A 26409-nucleotide genomic window follows, 5' to 3' on the forward strand; every position below is an offset into this window, starting at 1 on the left:
AAAGACACTTAAAAACAATACAATCATTAGGTTCTTGTGGGTTTTTTCGGGCTATAGGGCCATGTTCTAGAGGCATTTCTCCTGACGTTTCGCCTACATCTATGGCAAGCATCCTCAGAGGTAGTGAGGTCTGTTGGAAATAGGACAATGGGTTTATATATCTGTGGAATGGCTGGGGTGGGGCAAAGAGCTCTTCTCTGCTGAAGCTAGGTGTGAATGTTTCAACTGACCACCTTCATTAGCATTTGAAGGCCTGCCTGAGCCTGGGAAAACCTTTTGTTGAGAGGTGTCAAGATGTTACAATCATTGAAATGAGGAACAGTTTTAACAAATATATAAACTTATTAGTATTTTAATGGGAAGTGTGGGTCTGCTTTTGGCTGATGAAATAGGATTGTTTTTGTTGTTGTTGTTGTTGTATGCTTTCAAGTAGTTTCAGACTTAGGTTGACCCTGAGCGAGGGCCGAGTAAATGACCTTGGAGGGCTGTATTTGGCCCCGGGCCTTAGTTTGAGGATCCCTGGTCTAGATCAAGGGAAGTTCTGGTGCTTCAGTCTGACCTCACCTGGAATAACACTGTGTCCAATTCTGGGCAAAACAATTCAAGAAGGATGTTGAAAAGCTGAAAGGTGTCCAGAGGAGAGAGACTAAAAAGATGAAAGGTCTGGAGACCATGAATAATCCCTCTGAGGAGCGCCTCAAAGAACTGGGTCTGTTTAGCCTGCAGAAGAGAAGGCTGTGAGGAGACATGAGAGACATGTATATAAGGATGTCACAAGAAAGAGGGAGCAGGTTGATTTCTGGAGACTAGGACTCAATGGAACCATGGGTTCAAATGATCGGAAAGGAGTTTCCACCTGAACAATAGGAAGAACTTCCAGACCATAAGTATCACAATGCTAGGGCTCTGCCGGTACGCAGGCAGAGGTGAACCAAAACAAACACCCAGCTTGTGTCAAATTGTTTAATTAAAGTAGCACTTACTGTCTGACTGTTTTCACAGTCCAAATATAAAACATAAAGATAGCACTCAGCCACAGAGTATAAAACAAAGACAGGTTCAGGAGAACACTGTAGTCAAAAGGTTCAGTCAAGTAGTCAAGCACCGAGTGTTCAATGATTAAAGTTCAATGATTAAAGATCAAGGGTATACCATAGTCAATAGCCAGTCCAGAGACTCAAGGTTCCAAGAGTTCAGGAGACAGGTCAGGATACCGAAAATCCACAAACCTGGGGGGAAAACCAGCAGCATCTACAACCAAATAGGACAAATACTTTTCTCCCAAAGATCAGTCTCCAAGCTAGCTCCTTATATCCAGTTAAACCCAACGGCATCCTATCTCTTGCATGCCTCCACCCATAATTGCTTTTGTCTCTGAATTCTTACCTACAGATTAACTAGGACTGACATTAACCCCTTCCATCACCAACTGCTAGGCCTGATACCACCAAGCACCATCAACTGTGGGACATGATACATGACAGTAAGTAGAGCTGTTCAACAGTGGAACTCTCTATCTTGTAGTCTGGTGGAAGCTTTTTTAAAGGCTTTGAACCAGAGGCTGGATGGCGACCTGTCGGGGGTGGGGGGAGGGTTTTTATTGGGCTTTTCCTGCATGGCAGGGGGTTGGACTAGATGGGCCATGTGGTTTCTTTCCACTCTATGATTTTATGATTCCAGTTTTAGCATGGGGTATGGTGTGAGGGTTGGGCTATGACTCTGGGGTCCATGATTCAAATCCCCACTCAGCCACAAAACCCCAATGAAACATCTAGGACTTTAACATCATCCAGGGAAGCCCTGCTTTCGATCCTGCCCTCATCACAAATACGTTTGGTGGGGATGAGAGACAGGGCCTTCTCTGTGGTGGCCCCTCAGCTATGGAACACTCTCCCTAAGGAGATTAGATTGGCTCCCTCACTCTTAATGTTTCGGAGACAAGTGAAAACATGGTTATATGAGCAAGCGTTTACAAATGCAGAATAACTGACATAGGAAATGGAATCACTCAACAATGGAACTTGGACAACGTTATTTAACTAGCAGATGCTGATGATAATGATGTTGGTTTTTATTGTTTTTATTGCTTCTATTGTGGTTTTGTACTGTTTTAATGTTTAATTTGTATTTTGTTGTTATGTGTACCGACTTGTTGTAAACCACCTTGAGTCACCGATAAGGCTGAGAAAGGGGGTATACAAGTATAGTGAATAATAAATAAATAAATAGGCAAATCATACTCTCAGCCTCAGGAGGAGACAAAGGCAACACCCCGACTGAACAAATCTTGCTATGAAATCTTTATGATAAGTTTGCCTTAGAGTCACTACAAGTCAGAAAGGAAATGCAGGCGCCCAATAACACGGGTCTCAAACACAATCTCTTTCAAAGCAGTTTGTGTTTTAGAAGATGAAAAACCATTCTGGGAGAAGAAGCATTTTGAGGATGCCAGAACTGGAGAAGAGCCTCCTTGCTTTTTATTCTGCTGCATGCATCCTTGGCCATCGCTGAATCCTTTATCAGAACATTAATCACTGTTAGAGGAAGGCTTAGCTCAGTTTGACTTGCTGCTGTCATAGGAATGGATGAGGCACATGCATGCTTTCCCAAACTTATCTAAATGGAAATTCCGGGGGGGGGGGGGGCAGTGGGTAGGTGGGTGCATTCATTGCAGAAAGCCACCTAATTTGTTTCACCAAGTGTGGATGTTAACAAGTGTTAAAAAAGAATATAATTATTGGTGTCGAGCGTTCTGATTTAACGTAGTAAGAGCATAATGAGATGGTAGTAAGAGCATATACAGGGATTTTTCAAGTTACAAACATCTGACTTATAGTTAAAATGGGGCTGAAACTACAAGAAGTGAGAAAAATCTACCCCTCAGAAGGGAAATTCACTCTTAAAAGGGCTATTATCACTCAGGGTGAGTCTGCACTCCAGAATTAATGTAGTTTCATGTCACTTTGACTGCCATGGCCCAATGCTGTGGAATCATGAAATTTATAGCTGGGTGAGGTGCCAACACTCTTTGGCAGGGAAGGTTAAATATCTTGTCAAACTAAAACTCCCAGGATTCCATAGCATTGAGCCACAGTGGTTCAAGTGGCGTCAAACTGCATTAATTCTGCAGTGTAGATGCACCGTCGACAGGGGCGGCTCATCCATTACGCGAAGTAAGCGGTCACAGAACACTTTTTTTTGCCAGGGGCGCAGAGACGCCTCTGTAAATGCCCCTCGACCGCCACTTGAGGAGTGCCCCCTCAGCTCACAACAGCCCTAGCAGTCCGGGGGGAGCCTCGGCTTTCTTGCCTATCAGCCGGGCGATCCTCTTCCCAAAGGGGCCAGGCCCTTGAGCCTCGTCTAGCCCCTCTCGTTCCTGCTCCACCTGACCACCGGGTGCACAAGCAGAGCCGGCGCTCAATTGTTCTCCGCGTTCCCTTCCCCATGACTGGCCCCCTTTCCCTCTCCGCGATCCCTTCCCCATGACTGGCTCCCTTTCCTGATCCCCGGGTGCTCCACCCGCCTCCTCTCCTCTCCCCAATCCACGGGTGGGCCAAGGGGCGGAGCTGCCGCACCTTGCTCGCTTTGGGTCCGGAGGCGTGTCTGAAGACCCCAGCGTGCGCACCAAAAGTTGCCTCTTCTCCTGACTTTCTCTTCAGCCATTGGACCAAGAAAGAGAAAGAGAGAGCCCCTCCGGCTGGAGGTATCTCCCACTTCCGCTCCCTCCTTTGTTTTTGCGCCTACCTTCAGGAAAGGTGGGCATCTCCACCCCCCCTCCCTCTCTCTCTCTCTCTCTCTCTTGGCCCCAATGGCTGAGGAGAAAGTGAGGAGAAGAGGTGACTTTTGATGCACACGCTGGAGTCTTCAGGCACGCCTCCAGACCCAAAGCAGGCCAGGCAAGGTAGCAAGTGCGGCAAGTGTAGTTACTGGGATGTATAGTCCACCTATAATAAAAGAGCATTCTGAACTCCACCAGTGATGGAATTGAACCAAATATGGCACACAGAACTCCCACGACGAACAGAAAATATATATCAATGATTGGTTGGGGGGGGGGGGGCGCCAAAATACTGTTTGCTTACCATTGAAAACTACCTAGGGCCGCCTCTGACCGTCGACTGACCATTTTTGCAGGATGTGTGTGCAAGGTCAAAAGGCTTAAAAATGCATCCTGAAAGGCACCTTTCCTGCATTGTAAACAATTGGATTTCTTCCTGCCTTTTAAAAGAGAGAGAAATAACCAAGCGTTACTCTGTTGAAGTCAGTTAAGCAAACAATAATACCACTGCCTTGTAAGTAGATGTCTTCCGATATTAGCTGTTTATTTGGCTGACGGCCTTTTGAAGAGTCTACAGGGGGCTGTTCCAAGAGGCAGGACCTCAATGTAATGTACAAGCTCGGATTCCCGATATTTCCCTTGATAACCAGGCTCTGCCTTATTGGGGTCGGAAGTCAGGCATGGTTCAGTGGCTGCTATAATGCTCACTGTCACCAGTAATAAGTACAAAGGACGCGCTCTAAAAGCCAGCTTATAAAACTTTAAGGAAACTTGGATGGCTTAAGTGAACTTCGGAGGCTCTGTGGGAGGGGGCATATGCGCTTGCCTTGTCTGCTTATATTAATTTCACAGAGTCTAAAGGGTCAAGCCATGCAGTTGGCAACGCTGATTAATTCATGAAACGCATGGGCTTTGAGCCGTCGTACCGTCCTACCTCCCGACAAGTGTTTTCCTGAAATGCTCTTCTCCTCCTCCAGGTTTTTGAGTTTTCTTTCTCAGAATAGGCGAAAATATATCACAACAGCCCATATTTCTAGTGCAGCCCACGCTCTGGAGATGGAGATGCAAAGGCTGCGGGAGGAGGGACTCAACCCATTTATTCGCCCCATCTTGATATGATTCCATGTGACACTCAGACAATCAAAATTAAATTGTGGATTTTGAGCGCAGGGGGACATGGCAATTAGAGGGATATCACAGCCTAGGTGGCAAGCAGGAGTTTGTTTTCCCTGAGAAAAATGGTTGCATTGATTGCAAGCTTAACCTTTCTTTCACTCATGTGGAGGGCGCATTTGATCGGATCAGGCTTTTGGGTCAGTGGTTATTGAGAGAAGAGATTCGAGGGGACTCTGGGGCTATTGCTAAGCCAGCCAAGTTCAGGCCATTTGCAGATGCATGGGCAGATTCACCAGTGATTCAGCTTCCCTTTTTCGCTAGCTATTCATGGTGTTGTTGGTTTGAAATAGTAAATTTACTACTTGCTGAGGGTGGAATTTGGCATCTTGGTTGTATATTGAATGGCTGAAGATTTTAGCTAAGAATTCTTGTACGAGGGGCATTTTTTAAGTAAGGTCCGTTTGAACATAAGTACACAACGAAAGTTTATTTCAAACAAGTAAATTTATTTTCAGAAAGTACATACTTCACTCTATTTTTCGACATAGTTGCCAAGTTTGTTCAAACACTTATCATACCTCTGAACCAATTTTAAAATACCCTCTTCATAAAAACTTGCCGCCTGCTCCGATAGAGAGCAGGGACGAGAGACAGGGCCTTCTCAGTGGTGGCCCCTCAGCTATGGAACACCTTTCCTAGGAATATCAGATTGGCTTCTTCACTCCTCGCATTTTGGAAGAATCTTAAGACATGGTTATTCGAGCAGGCATTTGCAAATACTGAGTAACGGACATAAGAACGGAACAACTACATGATGGGACTGGACATTGTTTTAATGAGTATTTATTGAATTATGTTTTATTATAGTGTTATGATTTTATTGTTGTTGACCTTTTATATTGTAATTGTGTTTTTGGTGGCATTGAATTTTGCCTTGTAAACCTCCTGCATTTTAGAGTTAATCCTTAAGCAGCATTGGAAAGCTACATCATGTGGAAATTAGGCTTGTGCGCGGATTTGGAGTGGTTGGTTCCCTTCGGCCAATCTGGCTTGTTCGGCTTGATCAGATGGCCATAATGGCAAGGGTCTAGCCGTCACATTTTGTGTCATATGATGGGCTTCTTGGGACTCCTTCTATAAACTGTTCATATCAAAGCAAATAATCCACATTATGTGCTTTGAACTGGATTATATGAGTCTACACTGCCACTCACTGCAGGAAAGCTACTGACTGGAAGGTCAGAAGTTGAAAGTTGCAAGTAGGGTTTTCTTTGTCTTGTCAGGAGTGACTTGAGAAACTGCAAGTTGATTCTGGTGTGAGAGAATTGGCCATCTGCAAGGACGTTGCCCAGGGGACGCCCGGATGTTTTTTGATGTTTTACCATCCTTGTGGGAAGCTTCTCTCATGTTCCCACATGAGGAGCTGGAGCTGATAGAGGGAGCTCATCTGCTCTCTCCCAGGATTCGAACCTGCGACCTGTCAGTCTTTAGTCCTGCCGGCACAGGGGTTTAACCCACCGGGGGTGAACTCTTGACTGTCAGCTCTAGCTCCTGCCAACCTAGCAGTTCGAATGCATACAATGCGAGTAGATCAATAGGTCCCACCTCAGCGGGAAGGTAAAAGGGTGCCCCATGAGCATATGCAGATATGCCCGTGACACAATCGAAGATGTCCATGGACAACAGGCTTCTCAGCATGGAAAAATGCAACAACAGCAGCCCTCATGGCTGGAGTTGAGCATTGCCTTCAGACGCTAGAGATGGAGAAAGGGGTTCCCCTCAGCAAGTAGTAAAAAAAGGCATTGTATGTTTGCCTCCTATGTGTATTGTAATCTGAGTCCCTCCAGGGAGATAAAGCGGAATATAAATAAAATGTATAGAATCCACTTCAAAACAGATAATATGGATTTTATATGGCAGTGTAGAAGGGCCCCCAGTGTGTGTAGAAATGGGGGACGGACACTGCGTCTGATGGAAAAAGAAGCTGCAATAAGTGTGCTGCTGAGTTGTGAGAAGCCCGTAGTGCCAAGATTGTGGCATTTAGCACCACTCATTTGAATAATTATAATGCGTTGGGTGTTTTATCTTGCCAGGGAAGCCCCTTTAATCAAAATTAATTGCACCCTGTTCTCTGCAGCTATAAAGTCATAGGCTCCTTTGTTGGTCCAGATGAAACTTTATATGCGTCGAGCCCTTGAAGGCAAATCCACAGAAGTCCCCATGAAGTCTCCACTGATGGTCTTCTTCCGTAAAGCCTTTCCCCATATGACATCCCAAATGGAGAACCTTAGAATCTCAACACGGAGAAGGGTTAAGGCGGATAACGCCGTTGAGCGCAAGCCATTAAGTTGTAGCCCATGGTCATCTAGATATAAAACATTATTTTGGTATTTCAAAAAGCTTTGAATGAGACACAGTCTTCTTTAGGTCTTAGAAGATGTGGAAAACCCCGGAGAGGCTGTACAACACATTTGGAAGACCAGAAACAAACACATTGGTTCTCGTATATCTTTTGGGTTCAAAGATATTTTAAAAACTAACACAATGGATTAGCTTTCAGAGGCAAATAATAATATTCAAGCTGGGACATTTGCATTGATTATGCTGGGAGCAGAAAGAGACATAACTCTACTCTTTTGGTATTTTATGAAGCTTGGCAATAATCAGTTCTGTACATGAAAAGAGAATGTGATAGAACACTGTTTCCCAAAGGCTGGACTACAACTCTCACTATCCCCACAACTAGCATGCTTAAGGCTACTTGGGAAAAGATGAGATGCAGTCTTTGAGTGTGAGGTTGGGGAAAACTGTGCAAGAACATTCAAGACATTGAATAGACATCTAGGTCAGTGGTTCTCAACCTTCCTAATGCCGCGACCCCTTAGTACAGTTCCTCATGTTGTGGTGACCCCCAACCATAACATTATTTTTGTTGCTACTTTACAACTGTAATCTTGCTTCTGTTATGAATTGTAATGTAAATATCTGATATGCAGGATGCACAAATGCCCAATACACCCTGAGGTTGGGGGGATTGATTTTGTCATTTGGGAGTCTTGGAGTTACTGGGATTTATAGTTCACCTAAAATAAAAGAGGCTTCTGAACTCCACCAGTGATGGAATTGAATCAAACTTGGCACTAGGCCTGGGCAGTTTCGTTCGTTAATTTTGTAATTCGTTAAATATTCGTTATTTTTAGCAATTACAAAACGATTACAAAACATATTTTCAAACCCGGAAGTGTTTTTAAATATCGAAACGGCATCCTCCATCTTTTTTACGGGCTTCCACCCGTTTCGGAAATGACATTTTAGGGATGGAGGATGCTGGGTGCGCAGGGAGCCAATCCTGTGCTCCCAAGCACCGTGGCTGATTGTGATTGGGCGGGCTGCCCTTTAAAAGCGGCTCCGCGTGGCCGCATTGCTCATTGCTGGGGAAGGCGAGGAGACGGGAGGTTCGGGAGGGAGGCTTGGCTTGCATTCATTCATTGCTTGCATTCATTCATTCCCTGGGCTGGGAGCAGCGGGGAGGCTTTGCCGTTCGCTCCACAACAGGGCAAGCATTTTTAAATATTTCTGAAAAATATCTTTCTTTTATTCTTAAAAAAATTCAAAAAATATTCTAAAAAAAGAAAAGATCCTTGTATATCAGTCTAACAACTGAGAAGTCTAATTTGCCTTACATGAATACTAGTGGATACTAAGGAGAAGTTTCACTCAAAAGGGTATCTAATTCTTCTTAGGAAGATCATACGTTACAAAAGGTTATGATTATTCCAAATAGTTTGAATGCCAATTAATCTCCAAAAGGGTCATGCTTCCAAAAGGCTATGGAAATTCCTGGTTTCCCAAAAGGTTATGATCCCTAAAAGGTCATGCCTTTCCAAAAATAAAACTTTACTTTGACTCTCTGATAGTCAATTCAGATTATGAAATTCATCGGGGGGAGAAGGGCAGGGTAAAAGTGCATGAAATAAATAAAATAAATTATATTTAAAAATCCTTGCCTATAGATGTTGATTATTTATCTGGATACTGTAATAGGCAGTAAGAGCATCTAAAGCTTCAGAGAGATTCTGTTCAACCATTTCAAAGCTCCCTGCTTGAGCAGTGATGGCATGATCATCAGCATAGATGAAACTCTCTATCCCTTCTGGCAGTGGCTGGTCATTTGGGCAGACGACACCAAATTGGGAGGGATAGGCAATACTCCAGAGGACAGAAGCAGGATTCAAAAGAGATGATTGGCCGAAACTAACAAAATGAAGTCCAACAGTGACAAATGCAAGATACTCCACTTTGGCAGGAAAAACAAAATGCAAAGATACAGAATGGGGGACAATGCCTGGCTCGAGAGCAGTACGTGTGAAAAAGATCTTGGAGTCCTCGTGGACAACAAGTTAAACATGAGCCAACAATGTGATGTGGCGGCAAAAAAAGCCAATGGGATTTTGGCCTGCATCAATAGGAGCATAGTGTCTAGATCTAGGGAAGTCATGCTATCCCTCTATTCTGCCTTGGTTAGACCACACCTGGAATATTGTGTCCAATTCTGGGCACCACAATTGAAGAGAAATATTGACAAGCTGGAATGTGTCCAGAGGAGGGTGACTAAAATGATCAAGGGTCTGGAGAACAAGCCCTATGAGGAGCGGCTTAAGGAGCTGTGCATGTTTAGCCTGAAGAAGAGAAGGCTGAGAGGAGATATAATAGCCATGTATAAATATGTGAGAGGAAGCCACAGGGAGGAGGGAGCAAGCTTGTTTTCTGCTTCCTTGGAGACTAGGACGCAGAACAATGGCTTCAAATTATAAGAGAGGAGATTCCATCTGAACATGAGGAAGAACTTCCTGACTGTGAGAGCCGTTCAGCAGTGGAACTCTCTGCCCCGGAGTGTGGTGGAGGCTCCTTCTTTGGAAACTTTTAAACAGAGGCTGGATGGCCATCTGTTGGGGATGCTTTGAACACGATTTTCCTGCTTCTTGGCAGGGAGTTGGACTGGATGGCCCATGATGTCTCTTCCAACTCTTTGATTCTATGATTCTATGATTCTATGTTAAACACTGATGGAGTGAGCATGCTCCCGAGGCAGGCCGTTCTTCTGTTTTCGCCACCTGCTCCTCTGGCCCTGGAACTCAACAAAAAAGTTCCTGGTTTGTAACAAAGTGTGGAGAAGAGCAAGCTAGAGACCACCTATTATAATGCAGCCTGAGCCCTGCCACATGGACAATGGAGGACCTCCTTATAGTCACACCAGAGGCACTCAAAGTGGCCAGCTACTGGTCAAAGGACATTTAAACTTTGCGTTTTTAAATACATTACAACAGTACCCTTGGTTTACTTCTGATATGATAAATAAAGAAATAAATATCTGGATATGACCCCAAATCTTGCTTTCAGTGAAGAAGCACACTGTTTATTAATTTTTAAAGCCCTTCCAAGCATCAAAAAGATTCTATTGGCTCCATCACATTTTCTCATGCGCCTTTCACCTTAAGAACAGACAAGCATCCCAAGCTCTGAGGATTACCTGGGAAGGAATCCCACTGGAGCATTGCAACACACCCAAATACCTGGGAGTCACTTTGGACCGTGCTCTGACCTACAAGAAGCACTGCCTGAATATCAAACAAAAAGTGGGCGCTAGAAACAACATCATATGAAAGCTGACTGGCACAACCTGGGGATCACAACCAGACACAGTGAAGACATCTGCCCTTGCGCTATGCTACTCTGCTGCTGAGTATGCATGCCCAGTGTGGAACACATCTCACCACACTAAAACAGTAGATGTGGCTCTTAATGAGACATGCCGCATTATCACAGGGTGTCTGCGCCCCACACCACTGGAGAAATTACACTGCTTAGCCAGTATTGCACCACCTGACATCCGCCGGGAAGTAACAGCCAATAGTGAAAGGACCAAGGCAGAGACATCTCCAGCTCATCCCCTGTTTGGGTATCAGCCAGCATGTCAACGACTTAAATCAAGATAGTTTTCTTAGATCTACAGAGACACCCGCTGGAACACCCCAGCAAGTGAGAGTCCAAAAGTGGCAGGCCCAAACCCAGCACCTCAATCCATGGGTGATACCAGATGAGAGACTCCCCCCTGGGCACTCAGAAGACTGGGCGACTTGGAAGGCGCTGAACAGACTGCACTCTGGCACCACGAGATGCAGAGCCAACCTCATGAAATGGGGCTACAGGGTGGAATCCTCGGCATGCGAGTGCGGAGAATAACAAACCACAGACCACCCGCTGCAATGCACCCTGAGCCCTGCCACATGCACAATGGAGGACCTTCTTGCGGCAACACCAGAGGCACTCCAAGTGGCCAGATACTGGTCAAAGGACATTTAACCAACTACCAAATTTGCAAAATCTGTGTGTTTCTTTTTCTTTTTAATCTGTGTGTTTGTTTTGCTCTGTTAGAATTGTAATACAATGGTATGGTTGCTGATGACATGATAAATAAATCACATTTTCTGGCAACTCTTCCTTCCGATATTAGTTATGCAGATGATCCCATGCATGGCAAGGATTGTTCACCAGAACTCTCACAAAGTTCACCTCCCAAAGATGGAAGAAGGGCTGAGCAACCAATCCGCGAAGAGAGCACTGGTGTCGAGATGCCGACCATTAGTTCCGAAGTTCCAGGAGTTTTCCGCAGCCTTGAATTTTCTTTGCTCTCAGATCTGTCTTGCGGGCCTCCCTTAGGAATTTGGCTGTGTCATCGCATTCTTCAGCATTCTAATATATCATACTAAGCCCTAAGCCAATTAGGAATGACTACTTACCATGCTGAATCATAGGAAGAAGAAAGGATAATGTGTCCTTCAGATAATGAATCCCTCCCAACTCTATCTCACCCTACTTTGCTTTCACAAGACGGATGTATAGAAGGGTTTTTTTGGCTCCACTCTTTTATTTTTACAGTATCCAATTAGGATGTAGCTTGCTTTCACACTGCATCCATTTCTTTCTTTTTCTTCCTTTCCTTTCGTTTCTTTCTTTCCCCCATTTTTTTTATGATGAGATGTCTCTTGAAGAGTGATACTGAAATGTCTGGCCTGATATTAATATACTTGGTACTTACTTTGCACCTCTGCTCCTTTGACATCTCATGTCTTTGTAGAGGTGGATAATGTTCTCACACTTTGATGGGTTGAGAAAGCACAGCACAAAGGAAGAGGTTGAAACCCGGTTCTTGAGACGGTGGCTCTGATCCAAAGGGGCAGCGATGGCTGCGTGTGCTATTTTCACAAAGCTCTGGCGGAGAGAGGCTTTGATTCAATTTGAAAATTATAGCAGCTAGCTAAGGAACAAGGGCTAACCTGGGAATATAATTTCAACCAGGAACTGGCAACTTTTGGAAGACAAATTGGTACCTTCCATCTGATTCGGAGCCACTTCCCAATGAAATCTGGCAATTTAGTGTTGGCAAAATCTCTCCAAATAAGGGATTGGAACACTTCACAGTTGCCTTGCTTTAAAAGAAAAATACGACTGGGAACTAATGTTTGAAAATATTCAAAAAATGGTCAAAACAGATTGGCCTGACAAAGATCTTTGTAGTTTGGAAAGCATTCAGCACGGAATTTTCTCCTACTTTTAGTTAGTACAGAAAACAGAATATTCTGCACATACAATAATGTTCCTGTGCAGATATGCTATTTACATCTCTGCACAAGATTTCTACTCAAAGTAACCACATGTGGATTTCAAAATTTGATTTCTAAGCTTTACTCACAGTACTAGGAATATTGCTAACATTACTTTGAGAGGAACAGTAATGCAAAATAATATTTCTAAGTAGAAGTGTTTCTTTAGCTAACACTAATAAAGGCAAAGGTATTCCCCTAACATTAAGCCCAGTTGTGTCCGACTCTACTATGGTGCTCATCTCCATTTCTAAGCCGAAGAGCTGGCATTGTCCGTAGACACCTCTAAGGTCATGTGGTCACTGGTGTGCCACTGGTCGGGGTTCCAGGGGATGACACACGAGAGACTTCTCAGGATCAGCAGACTCCAGGTCAAGGCAACATGCACAAAAGGAGGAAACATGAACACCGTTGTTATGTGGAGCAATGGAAATGTATCTTTGGTTCTCACATGAGGTTCTAAACAAAAAGGTGGACTTTTGGGGCGCTTGGGTCCATTCAGCAAAAAGTAAGATAGCAGTTAGTCTTAAGATTAACTGGGGAGAAAGATGACGCCGATTTGAAGCCGATCGGTTAACCCGCGGATACCAGACTGATTTCCGTATCCGCGGTTTAAAGGATCACAGTTTCAGTCTTCTTGGGATACTGCAGGAGCGTCCCTGCTAAGTGAGCGGAGTTCCGTGGCTCAGAAAACGGAAAGTGGAGTTGGAATCAGTAAAGGACACATTGCACCACTTCAGTGAGACAAAGTTGAAGGAAATGATACTTTTTATTGGGGGATTGTTACAAGGAAGCAGAGGGAAGTTAGTGGGGTGTGTGGGGGGGGGGGAGAGTTCTTTGTTGAAGCTGTTGCTGGAGCCACAGTCCTGCTGTCACTTTGAAAGTTCATGCTTCCAGGAACTGCGGAACTCCCTGCTGCGGTCAGATCAGCTTGAAGGCAGGGGTCTCTGCGCTCGACCTCAAGCTGAGAGTGTTCAGGAAGTGCTAAACCTCTTTATTTTCGGATTTCAGGAAGACTTCATAAAGGTCCGCTTAAAGCCTTCATTGTGCTATTTCCAGAAAGTTTCTATTTCCATCTTGGAGAAGAAGTAGCAATTTGAGCAAGATGAGTACTGAGTCAATTAGATTTCTCATGTCTTTGCATTGCACGTTTCTGAAACAGGCCACTAATCCTTGTCAGCCTGCTTAGTGTATTAATGCACTCAAAGAAGCTGGCATCAGACTTCTTGGGAGATATAATCTGTCACGCATGAGGCACGCAATGTGGGATAAGCCTGGGATTGCAATTTGTTTTACAGCGTAAGAGACTCTGTGATGCTTTGGAAGTCTAGGACGCTTCCCATGATAGGGAACGTGCACTGCTATTTTTCTCCTGGCTGTGAACCTGGAAGGTGTTGAGGAAGGAGTGGAGCGCCATCTCCGGAGAAACCATGTGGAAATTTATTTATTTACTTACATTATTTAATATTCCACCCTTCTCATCCCACAGGGGACTCAGGATGGATTACAATGCACATACACATGGCAAGCATTCAATGCCATTTTAGACATATAGGACAGACACAGAGGCAATTTAACATTCCAGCTTTCCGGCTTCATGAGGATATGCTCGATTCCAACCACAGGGGGAGCTGCTGCTTCACCATCCATTAGTGACACCAAGTCCTTGATGGAGTACTTCCTCATTCTCATGCACGCTGTTGGAAAGTTTTATGGTGTCATAAATTAGTTAAATTAGCCTCTCTGCATAAAGCAGTACCTAAATTTCCTACTTGACAGATGCAACTGTCTTTTGGGCTGCATAGGTCAACAGTAAGTTAGACTATTAATGGTTGAAGCTCACTCCGACCTGGGCTGGCTTTGAACTCATGACCTCTTGGTCTGTAGTGATTTAATGCAGCTGACTAGTAACTAGCTGTGCCACAGCTTGGTCCTTGAATGGTAGTTGCATGAAGTTGTATGGCAGTGGTTCTCAACCTTCCTAATGCCGGGACCCCTTAATCCCATTCCTCGTGTTGTGGTGACCCCCAATCATAACATTATTTTTGTTGCTACTTCATTACTGTAATGTTACTACTGTTACAAGTCGTAATGTAGATATCTGATATGCAGGATGTATTTTCATCCACTGGACCAAATTTGGCATTTGGGAATTGTAGTTGATTTTTGTCATTTAGGAGTTGTAGCTGCTGGGATTTATAATCTCCCTACAATCAAAGAGCATTCTGAACTCCACCAATGATGTAATTGAAACAATTTTAGCACACAGAACTCCCATGACCAACAGAAAATACTAGAAGAGTTTGGTGGGCATTGATCTTGAGTTTTAGAGTTGTAGTTCACCTACATCCAGAGAGCTGTGTGGACTCAAACAATGATGGATCTGGACCAAACTTGGCACGAATACTCCATATGCCCACATGTAAATACTGTTGGACTTTGGGGGAAATAGAATCTTGACATTTGAGAGTTGTAGTTACTGGGATTTATAGTTCACCTACAATCAAAGAGCATTATGAACCCCACCAACGATAGAATTGGGCCAAACTTCCCACACAGAACCCCCATGACCAACAGAAAACACTAGAAGGGTTTGGTGGGCATTGACCTTGAGTTTGAGAGTTCTAGTTCACCTACATCCAGAGATCAGTGTAGACACAAACAATGATGGATCTGGACCAAACTTGGCATGAATACTCAATACGCCCAAATGTAAACACTGGTGGAGTTTGGGGGAAATAGACCTTTACATTTGGAAGTTGTAGTTACTGGGATTTATAGTTCACCTGCACTCAAAGAGCATTATGAACCCCACCAACGATAGAATTGGGCCAAACTTTCCACACAGAACTCCCATGACCAACAGAAAATACTGGATTTTTGTCATTTAGGAGTTGTAGTTGCTGGGATTTATAATTCACCTACAATCAAAGAGCATTTTGAACCCTAACAATGATTGAATTGGGCCAAACTTCCAAAACAGAACCCCCATGACCAACAGAACATACTGTGTTTTCTGATGGTCTTTGGTGACCCCTCTGACACTCCTTGGCGACCCCTTCAGGGGTCCCGAACCCCAGGTTGAGAAATGCTGTTGTATGGCATCTTCATTGGCAGGAACAGGTTTTGTAAGACCAAAAGATTAAACGACCACTTCATTAATTAAACCAGATGATGGTCCAAACTAAGGCCCGGGGGCCAAATACGGCCCTCCAAGGTCATTTACCTGGCCCTTGCTCAGGGTCAACCTACGTCTGAAATGACTTGAAAGCACACAACAACAACAACAACAACAATCCTATCTAATGAGCCAAAACTAGGCCCACACTTTCCATTGAAATACTATTAATTTATATTTGCTAAAATTGTTCTTCATGTTAATTATTGCATTGTATTTAAGTGGGGTTTTTTTGCACTACAAATAAGATATGTGCAGAGTGCATAGGAATTCATTCATGTTTTTTTCAAATTATAATCCCGCCCTCCAATAGTTTGAGGGACTGTGACCTGGCCCTCTGTTTAAAAAGTTTGAGGACCCCTGATTTACATCCTGGCCATGTTTATAGTAGCTTATCCCATTGGTAATGAACACTGTTTTCAATTGAGTGTTAGTTGTTATTTATATGCCTATATTTTTTACTTAATTGTATTTTAAATTGTCTTTATTTTATGTTCTGTTTTCAGGCACCTTGTGCCATGTGTAAGCCACTCCGAGTCAGGTTTTCCCCTGACATTAAGTCCAGTTGTCCGACTCTGGGGGTTGGTGCTCACCTCCATTTCTAAGCCAAAGAACTGGCGTTGTCCATAGACACCTCCAAGGTCATGTGGCCGGCATGACTACATGGACCGCCGTTACCTTCCTGCCAGAGCGGTACCTATTGATCTACTCACATTTGCATGTTTTCGAACTGCTAGGCTGGCAGAAGCTAGGGCTGACAGTGGAAGCTCACGCTGCTCCCCCCATTCGAACCTGCGACCTTTCAATCAACAAGCTCAGCAGCTCAGCGCTTTAACCACTGCGCCACCGGGGGCTCCCATATATATATATGGGAGGGTTGGCTTGGCGTGTGTGTGTGTGTGTATAAAGTGAATGTTTGTATGTGTGTATGTGGCAGCTTTCTGATTGGCTGCCACTTTCACAGGCAACTGTGAACTGTACAAGCGACGGACCTGGACAAAACTTTGCAGATATAACCCCCATGACCCCCTTTATGTCCTGGTGAGGTTTGGGGTAGGTCGGACAAAGGATGATGGGATTTGTAGTACTTTCAAACCCTTCCCACAGACCACTCTGGCCTCCAACAAAGACCAAGTTTGGCACACAGAGCCCCCATGACACACTCTACATCTTACTGCAGTTTAGAGGAGGACGGACCATGGATGATGGGACTTGCAGTACCATCACTCACTTTCTGAGACCGCTGTGACCCTCATCCAATGACTGATCAAGACCAAACTTTGCACACAGAGCCCCCATGACCCACTCTACATCCTACTGCAGTTTGGAGAATGATGGACCATGGATGATGGGACTTGCAATACCATCACTCACTTTCTGAGACCACTGTGACCCTCATCCAATGACTGATCAAGACCAAACTTGGCACACAGAGCCCCCATGACCCACTCTACATCCTGGTGCTGTTTGGAGGATGGACCATGGATGATGGGACTTGCAGTACCTTCACTCACTTCCTGAGACCATAGCAACACTCATCCAATTACCAATAAAGACCAAACTTGGCACACAAAGCCCCCATGACCCATTCTACATCCTGGTGCATTTTGGAGGAGAATGGACCATGGACGATGAGACTTGCAGTACCTTCACTAACTTCCTGAGACCACTGCAAGCCACATACATAACTGATAAAGACCAAGCTTGGCACACAATGCCTTTCTTTTTCTTTTTTAAAATATGTTTATTGTAGTTTTGCTTACAAACATTTAAAAACACTAGAATTATTAGAAAGAGAAAAGGGAAGATAGTGGATAGGTGTGGGGGTAGGCAAGGGTAGGCTTGGGGGTAGGGGATGGATGCATTCGAATGTCAAGAATAGGGGGCAATGAAGAAGCAGGGGGATGGCGAGGGGAAAAGAAAAAGTGGGGGGAAAGGATGAGAAGCAAGGAGGGGAAGTAGTGGGAGAGAAAAAAGGTGGAAAAGGGACAGATATATGACAGTTAAAAAAATAGTTTATAAACTGTTTCTTTTTGTTGACTTCCGCCTTTATCTTCCCTGGGTAGTCTTGATCATCACTCTGGTGCCGCGTTTTTGTTTAATATTGGTCACTTCTTTTTTGGACTTTCCAAGTTTCTGATTTCTTGTTTTCATTTCTGTCACTTGTACTCACTCGGGGGTAGCAAGTCTTCGTGGGTTTCGTTGTGATTCCATGTAATTTTTGAAGAGGGTCCAGTCTGTTGGGTTTATTGGCTTGCCCTCTGGGTCTTTAAGATAGTATGTTACCAAGGAGGCTGTCCAGACCTTGAATCGGTGCTTGGCTGCTGTGTCGGACAGGATGAGAGCTAACAAATTGAAATTGAATCCAAACAAGACAGAGGTCCTACTGGTCAGTCGTAAGGTCGAACAGGGTATAGGGTTACAGCCTGTGTTAGACGGGGTTACACTCCCCCTGAAGACGCAGGTTCGCAGCTTGGGAGTGATCCTGGACTCATCGCTGAGCCTGGAACCCCATGTCTCGGCGGTGGCCGGGAGAGCTTTTGCACAATTAAAACTTGTGCGCCAGCTGCGCCCGTATCTTGGGAAGCCGGATCTGGCCACGGTGGTCCACGCTCTTGTTACATCCCGGATAGATTACTGCAACGCACTCTACGTGGGGTTGCCTTTGAAGACTGTTCGGAAACTTCAATTAGTCCAGCGGGAGGCAGCCAGATTGCTCACCGGAGCGTCATACAGGGAGCATACCACCCCCCTGCTATGTCAGCTCCACTGGCTGCCGATCCAATTCCGAGCACAATTCAAAGTGCTGGTTTTGACCTACAAAACCCTATATGATTCCGGCCCAGCGTATCTGTCCGAACGCATCTCCCTTATGTCCCATCTCGGAGTCTGAGATCCTCTGGGGAGGCCCTGCTCTCGACCCCGCCTCTGTCACAAGTGAGATTGGCGGGGACGAGGAGCAGGGCCTTCTCAGTGGTGGCCCCTCACCTATGGAATTCACTCCCCGGGGAGATCAGATCAGCAACTTCCCTCCTTTCATTCAGAAAGAAATTAAAGACGTGGATGTGGGACCAGGCGTTTGGGCACTCTGGCAGTTGAATAAGGGACTGTGATGATGGATAGGAAATGGACAAGGTGGAACGAAATATGAACTCTGAGTTGGTGAACGCTGTGTCTGAGATTGGCTATTGATTGTGTGATATATTGTTGTTTTTAAGTGTTTTAATCGTTGACTATTTAATTTCTGGTTTTATATGTTATTGTATTTGTGTAGGCACCAAGATGTGCCTTTTGTAAGCCCTGAGTCCCCCCTCGGGGGTTGAGAAGGGCGGGGTATAAGCACACGAAATAAATAAATAAATAAATAAATAAATAAATAAATAAATCCATGTCCATTATTTCAGAAACCTTAGCTTCCCATTCTTCTTTGGTTGGCAGCTCCTTTAGTTTCCACTTCTTGGCGTATGTTGTCCTTGCTGCTGTTGTCAGGAAGGTGAATAGTTTGTCTTTATTTCTTTCGAGCGGTATGTCTTCGTCCGTAATGCCGAGAAGGAAGTATTCTGGTTTTAATTGTATTGTTGTTTGCAGGATCTTCTGAGAGGCCTCCTGTATTGTTTTCCAGTATTTTCTAGCTTTAGTACATGACCACCACATGTGGTAATATGTTCTCACTTGGGTTTGGCACTTCCAGCATTTGTTTTGGATGTTTTTATACAGGGTTAGTCAAAATGAATAGGCCAATCTTCCTATTATTAATAGGAAGATTGGCCTATTCATTTTGACTAACCCTGTACATTAGTCCAAGTTTCTGTGGGGTCATGTGCCATCGGAAGAACATTTTGTACCAATTCTCTTTCAGGTCAGATGAGTACGTGTATTTTAGTTTCAGTTTCCATGTGTGTTCCCATTCTCTTACGCCTTTCTCAAATAACCCAGGCATCGTTGGGTCCCCAAGCTAGTATATATATAAACACACACACACACATCAAGCCAACCTTCCCCAAGACCGCCTTCCACCTGGAAACCGATGTCCTCATTGTGGGAGAACATGCAGATCAAGAATAGGGCTGCACAGCCACCTACGGACCCATTGCCAAGACACTACACTTGGAGGACCATCATCCTGGGGTAAGTAAGTAACCTCATTACAATACACATTGCCAAAATGAATTCGTCTCCACAAATTTCTCAAAGGTTTCTCATCAAAGGGTGCATCTACACCACAGAATTAATGCTGGTTGGGGGATTCTTTGCAGTCTTAAACAATAACTTTTCCAAGGTCTAAATAAGAATGTGAACCTGGACCCCGGTCAACGGTCCAAATATTAGCCATGTCTGGTTTCTGATTATATTTTCTAATTCACTTTATTCATTCTTCTAGTTAATAAAAGGAGGGTAATTTGGATGCCACCAAATGTTAACAGTGAACTTTCAACTTCAAAGCCAAACTTTCAGAATTTGAAAATGCACCCAGTCCTGAACATTTAACAGAATTTCATTTCCATACTACTTAGAGAGCTGCCGTGTAGCCCTTTGCTGTATATTTTATGGCTTGGCCACTGGAAATAAAATTAGTGGGTGACCTCGAAAGCTGTTACATAAAATCCCTTTTAGTCATCAAGATGGCTTTCAATTATGCCATGTAAACTTATTAACCTTCTTAGGGCTGAGATTTGATTTATGGAACTCCAGTTGTATTAACTTTGCCTGACTCTCAAGACTAGGCTCAAAAATGCAGCTGTCATCAGAGGCTTAAAATTGGATTCTGGCCTACAGTAAATCACACACCATTCCTTTTTATCCACTGGTGTTATTGAAATATCAGGGCCCATAAAGAAACAAGGAAGGGTGCTCTTTCCTACGCCGGGCATTTTGCCCTCTGGTTTTCATAATCCAGATTTATCAGGATGGTTGTGATACCAAAGTCTTGCAGTAGATGGGACATAGAGGCCAAAAATGATGAAGGGGCCAGAATTCACTATTGCAGGTATGAATGACATTACTAATCTATGTCCTGTTTGCATTCATGATCCCTTTTTAGTTTAGGGAGAACACAAGGATCGTAAAAGCATCTCAATCCCTTATTATCTGCTATTATCAGCAACAGCTATTCATGTTGTTGTTGTTCATTCCTTCAGTCGTCTCCGACTCTTCGTGACCTCATGGATCAGTCCACACCAGAGCTCCCTGTTGGCCGTCACCACCCCCAGCTCCTTCAAGGTCAGTCCAGTCACTTCAAGGATGCCATCCATCCATCTTGCCCTTGGTCGGCCCCTCTTCCTTTTGCCTTCCACTTTCCCCAGCATAATTGTCTTCTCTAGGCTTTGCTGTCTCCTCATGATGTGGCCAAAGTACTTCAACTTTGTCTCCAGTATCCTTCCCTCCTGGAGGATGGACTGGTTGGATCTTCTCGCAGTCCAAGGCACTCTCAGCACTTTCCTCCAACACCACAGCTCAAAAGCATCGATCTTCCTTCGCTCAGCCTTCCCTAAGGTCCAGCTCTCACATCCGTAGGTTACTACAGGGAATACCATGGCTTTGACTAGGCGGATCTTTGTTGCCAGTCTGATGTCTCTACTCTTTACGATTTTATCGAGACTGGACATTGCTCTCCTCCCAAGAAGGAAGCGTCTTCTGATTTCCTGGCCACAGTCTGCATCTGCAGTAATCTTTGCGCCTAGAAATACAAAGTCTGTCACGGCCTCCACGTTTTCTCCCTCTATTTCCCAGTTGTCAATCATTCTTGTTGCCATAATCTTGGTTTTTTTTTATGTTTAACTGCAACCCAGCTTTTGCGCTTTCTTCTTTCACCTTGATTAGAAGGCAGCTATTCATAGGTATGTGTATGTATGTGTGTATATTTATTTTATTTATTTATTTACAGTATTTCTATTCCACCAGGCATGTAGCCAGGGGGGGGGGGGCTTGAGGGGCTTCAGGCCCCCCCTCCTGAAATTCTCATGGTGGTTCGCGAAAAGGCCTTACTGGTGCATTACTTAAACTGTTATGTTTATTCATATCATGATCTGATCACCATACTCAATATATCCCATATGCATGGGGGTATTGGGGTAATGATACAAAAGGTTTGCTAGGGTAGACCCTCTTTCACTCAGACTCAGCCGCGCCCCCCCCCCAAAACTCAGCCCCCCAGAAACCCCCCCTGAAAAAAATTCAGCCCCTCCCCCCCGAAACGAAATCCTGGCTACGGGCCTGTATTCTGCCCTTCCCCATTCTTACACACGTTTCTGGAAAGTTTTAGGTGTTATAAGTCAATATCCATGGAGTCCTTATGGCAGTCCACCAACACTGAAGATCAAGATCCAAATGCCTCCAAATACAGACTCCAAGGGAAAAAAAGATAAAGTGCAGTACAGTATGAACACCCAAGCCCTTCAGGAACCCTCCAAACAAGCCCTTCTCTAAACAACCCTCAAGGATCATCTATCCATAGAACACCCCAAAAATGCTGAGGAACATTGGAACAAACTGAAGACCTCCATCATCACAGCCTGCAAAGAAACCATTGTAATTAGGTATCCGTGGGCTGATTCAAAAGACCACCTGGAATCATAAAATCATAGAATCATAGAGTTGGAAGAGACCTTATGGGCCATCCAGTCCAACCTCCTGCCAAGAAGCAGGAAAACTGCATTCAAAGCACCCCTGACAGATGGCCATCCAGCCTCAGTTTAAAAGCCTCCATAGAAGGAGCCTCCGCCACACTCCGGGGCAGAGAGTTCCACTGCTGAATGGCACTCACAGTCAGGAAGTTCTTCCTAATGTTCAGATGGAATCTCCTTTCTTGTAGTTTGAAGCCATTGTTCCACGTTCTTGTCTCCAGGACAGCAGAAAACAAGCTTGCTCCTTCCTCCCTATGACTTCTTCTCACATATTTATACATGGCTATCATGTCCCCTCTCAGTCTTCTCTTCTTCGGGCTAAACATGCCCAGCTCTTTTAACCGCTCTTCATAGGGCTTGTTCTCCAGACCCTTGATCATTTTAGTCACCCTCCTCTGGACACTTTCCAGTTTGTCAATATCTCTCTTCAATTGTGAAAGGCATGCAAGGGATCACCTTGCCATTTTCTCCCTTACTATTCTCCTAGCAAAATGGTCATTTGAAATGTTCCCCATCCGCAAAACATGCCCTTTTCCCATCTTGGCCAGCAATCACTTCCAATTTTCCTACATGGAGTCCATGTCTCAAGACGATGTTGTCATGCGCATTCCGTTTCTTGCCTCTGGAAGTAAGCCCAGCAGAAAAGAGGGGCAGACAAATGTATGTTAAGCTGCTTCTCGTGTATATTTCTTTTAAATCAGGGCCAAATGGAGGGTTGAACACTGCATATTCGATCAGACTCCAGTAAAGTTATTGAACTTGGTTTTGATCCCTCTCTCTCTCCCTTCCTCAGCCCCGGGGGAGTCAACGCGTCTCCTGTGATGGAAAGGTTCTGCCAAGGGATTGAGGACTGGATTGCCGGTATAATTCATTTTAATGCCTTCCCTACATACTAATCATTTGCAAAGGTAAGGTCTTCTCTAATAGGAACATGACTGGGGAAAGACAGAAGTAATTGATCATTTTCCCTCCTTTTTGCATTAGAAAGGGATGATTAAAAACCAAATCCCTCATCTGTTCCAGAGGGATAGGCATTGTGGATGTTGATTCAGAGATGGATAGGTTAGGTTATAGATCTATGTCGTCAACTTTGAAATTTTATGGAAACAATGGCTGCAACTGTGAACTGGCCTTGCTTGGTATGTTGAATTGGGGTATCTTCAGAAACACCCGTGAAGTCGAACATGACCCCCCCCGCCAAAGATAATAAGCCTTGGTCAATTTGCCAAGACACTAACAACAACAACAAGGACCCTGCCCATGTTAGGTAGTGTGTACATTTAATCAAGGTTTTATGCCCTATGTTTCATATATAGCAGAAGGTAACACATTTATTACTGAGAAACCACCTCCCTTTACACTTATGTACTCTCTTGAACTTCTATGGGACTTTTTTCCCCCTTCTGAAGGGCTCTTAGAAACTTTTTGGAAATTTTACCTTTTCAAGCCCCCTATGAATGACCTTTGCCTGACCCTTCTGCCCTATTCCCTTTATTAAAAAATGTATAAAAATATAAGAAGCCACCCTCTGTGACCCTGGAAAGAAGGAAATCCTCAGTTGAAAAAGAACCTTATCAAAAGACACTTTTTGCATGGACAATACAATGGCTGTAACCCTGCGGCTCCCCAGCGGATGGCAGCCTCCTGGCATAAATGATCATATCTCCACAGGACAAAGGGCCTTCGGAAAGCCACACTTTGTCCTGATCTGTTGCCCATTCAAACCTTCCTCCACCGAAACTTCAGCCAATATTGCCTCATTGTTTTCATATCTCAGCACCAGGAAAATCCGTTCTTGGCAGGCTTGCCAGACATCAATGTTTATTGCCATCAATCAAGGACAATAGGATGGCCGGCTTGCAGGCCCCCTGGGACTCGCTAGCCGCTTGGACATTACCCATCTCCATAATCCTCTCAAGAATTCATTGTTTCCCTCTTGTCCCGCCTCCCTCTCTCCTGATTGGTTGGAAAGCCGATGTGGCAGAAGCCCAGCGATTGGCCGAGGTGCTCAGGAGGCGGCCAAGTCTCCTCCCAACTGTAGGGCGCCAGCCAATCATCGTTGAGCCGACAGAGGGGCAGGGAGTGGGAAATTCAAACCTGACAGCTCTGTTTTATGTATAAAAAGGCCTTTATTTGTGTATACTGCATGCTCTGCTTGGTGAAATAATTGCTGCTTTGCATCCTTTCCAGCTGGATCTCAATAAAGTCAACTTGGTGGCACTTCCTTCAACTTTGGTGAGATTCTTTTGGGAACTTAAGGAAATCTTTTAAATTGCGGCTTCTCTTTACTCACCATTGTAGCGAGCCCCTTTTGGTGGGTCTGCAGGGTCTCTCTTTCAGGGCAAGACCTTTTTAAATTTTTCCTCAACTTCACCCGCATCTTGCATTTGAAATGAAATCCAAACCTAAATGTTCTGGCAAAAAAGGATACATGTTGGTGTTTGATTTAGTGTTGCTTGATTGTTTCTGCAACTTTATTTGTGGAGTCTCTCTTTATATGTATATTCAGAAAGTTACTTTTTCCTTGTAACGGCCCTGGTTGTAACTCACTACTTTCAGTACAGCAGGAAAGATTTGTCTTCCTGAAACTCATTACTAGAGATTATATGCTGACTCCATTTGAGCAAATTCTTCAAACTACAAGAAAGGAGATTCCATCTGAACATTAGGAAGGACTTCTTGACTATGAGAGCTGTTCAGCAGTGGAACTCTCTGCCCCGGAGTGTGGTGGAGGCTCCTTCTTTGGAAGCTTTTAAACTGAGGCTGGATGGCCATCTGTCAGGGGTGCTTTGAATGTAATATTCTTGCTTCTTGGCAGGGGGTTGGACTGGATGGCCCATGAGGTCTCTTCCAACTCTATGATTCTATTATTCTAATGGGAGGACAAGGGGGAAAGCTCATATAGATGGCTCGCTTGTGCTGCAGTCGAGGATTTTTTCCCATTGTTTTGGATTTTTCGCAAAAAATCTACTATCTGAACTGGCCTCTTGGGGGAACCAGAGAGCATTTATCTATGTTTTCCGATGATACAATAGCAATAGTAAGTTTGCTCCTGCCATTGTCATTCCAGAAAGTGCAAATCCATGGGGAAGGCTTGTGAGCCTTGATATACATTTTATAGAATGCCTTCTCCATAGAGCTGATTGGATGTTATTTTTAACTAAACCAATTATTTCGGGGTGGTGTGAGTTGACAAGCACGTTTCATCACAGCTTCATAATTTGGTTCAAGGCTGAATTTATCATAACGAAAGCAAACACAGTAAAAATGCCGGAAAGGCGCTATTCCGCAGATTTGTTTGATCAGGGATAGTGGCAACTCACTAGGATGGTGATACTCAATGATACTCACCATCACAGGTCTTCAAGCATCATGCAACTGCAATCCTTCAGTGGTCCATGGCCCTGTGACCTTACTTCCGGTTAGCAGAGTAAGTCTACACTATTACATTTCCACTGTTCTGGAGTTTAATCTGTGCAATAACAGATTTGGAATATGTGCAATGACTATGGAATGTTTTTGGAGTACGATTAGGGATAGTGTGATTTATATTGAATGTAATATTTTTTTAAATAAATAAATGCTTAATATGAATTAATTTTAATTTTAATGTTACTAGAATTGTTATGTGCTTTAAGGCAGTGTTCCTCAACCTGGGGGTCGGGACCCCTGGAGGGGTCGCAAGGGGGTGTCAGAGGGGTCGCCAAAGACCATCAGAAAACAAAGTATTTTCTGTTGGTCAAGGAGGTTCTGTGTGGGAAGTTTGGTCCAATTCAATCATTGTTAGGGTTCAAAATGTTCTTTGATTGTAGGTGAATTATAAATCCCAGCAACTACAACTCCCAAATGTCAAGGTCTATTTTCCCCCAAACTCCATCAGTGTTCACATTTGGGCATATTGAGAATTCGTGCCAAGTTTGGTCCAGATCTATCATTGTTTGAGTCCACAGTGCTCTTTGGATGTAGGTGAACTACAACTCCCAAACTCAAGGTCAATGCCCACCAAACCCTTCCAGTATTTTCTGATGGTCATGGGAGTTCTCTGTGCTA

This window comes from Anolis sagrei, chromosome 9, assembly GCF_037176765.1.
Source record: "Anolis sagrei isolate rAnoSag1 chromosome 9, rAnoSag1.mat, whole genome shotgun sequence".
Lineage (NCBI taxonomy): Eukaryota > Metazoa > Chordata > Lepidosauria > Squamata > Dactyloidae > Anolis > Anolis sagrei.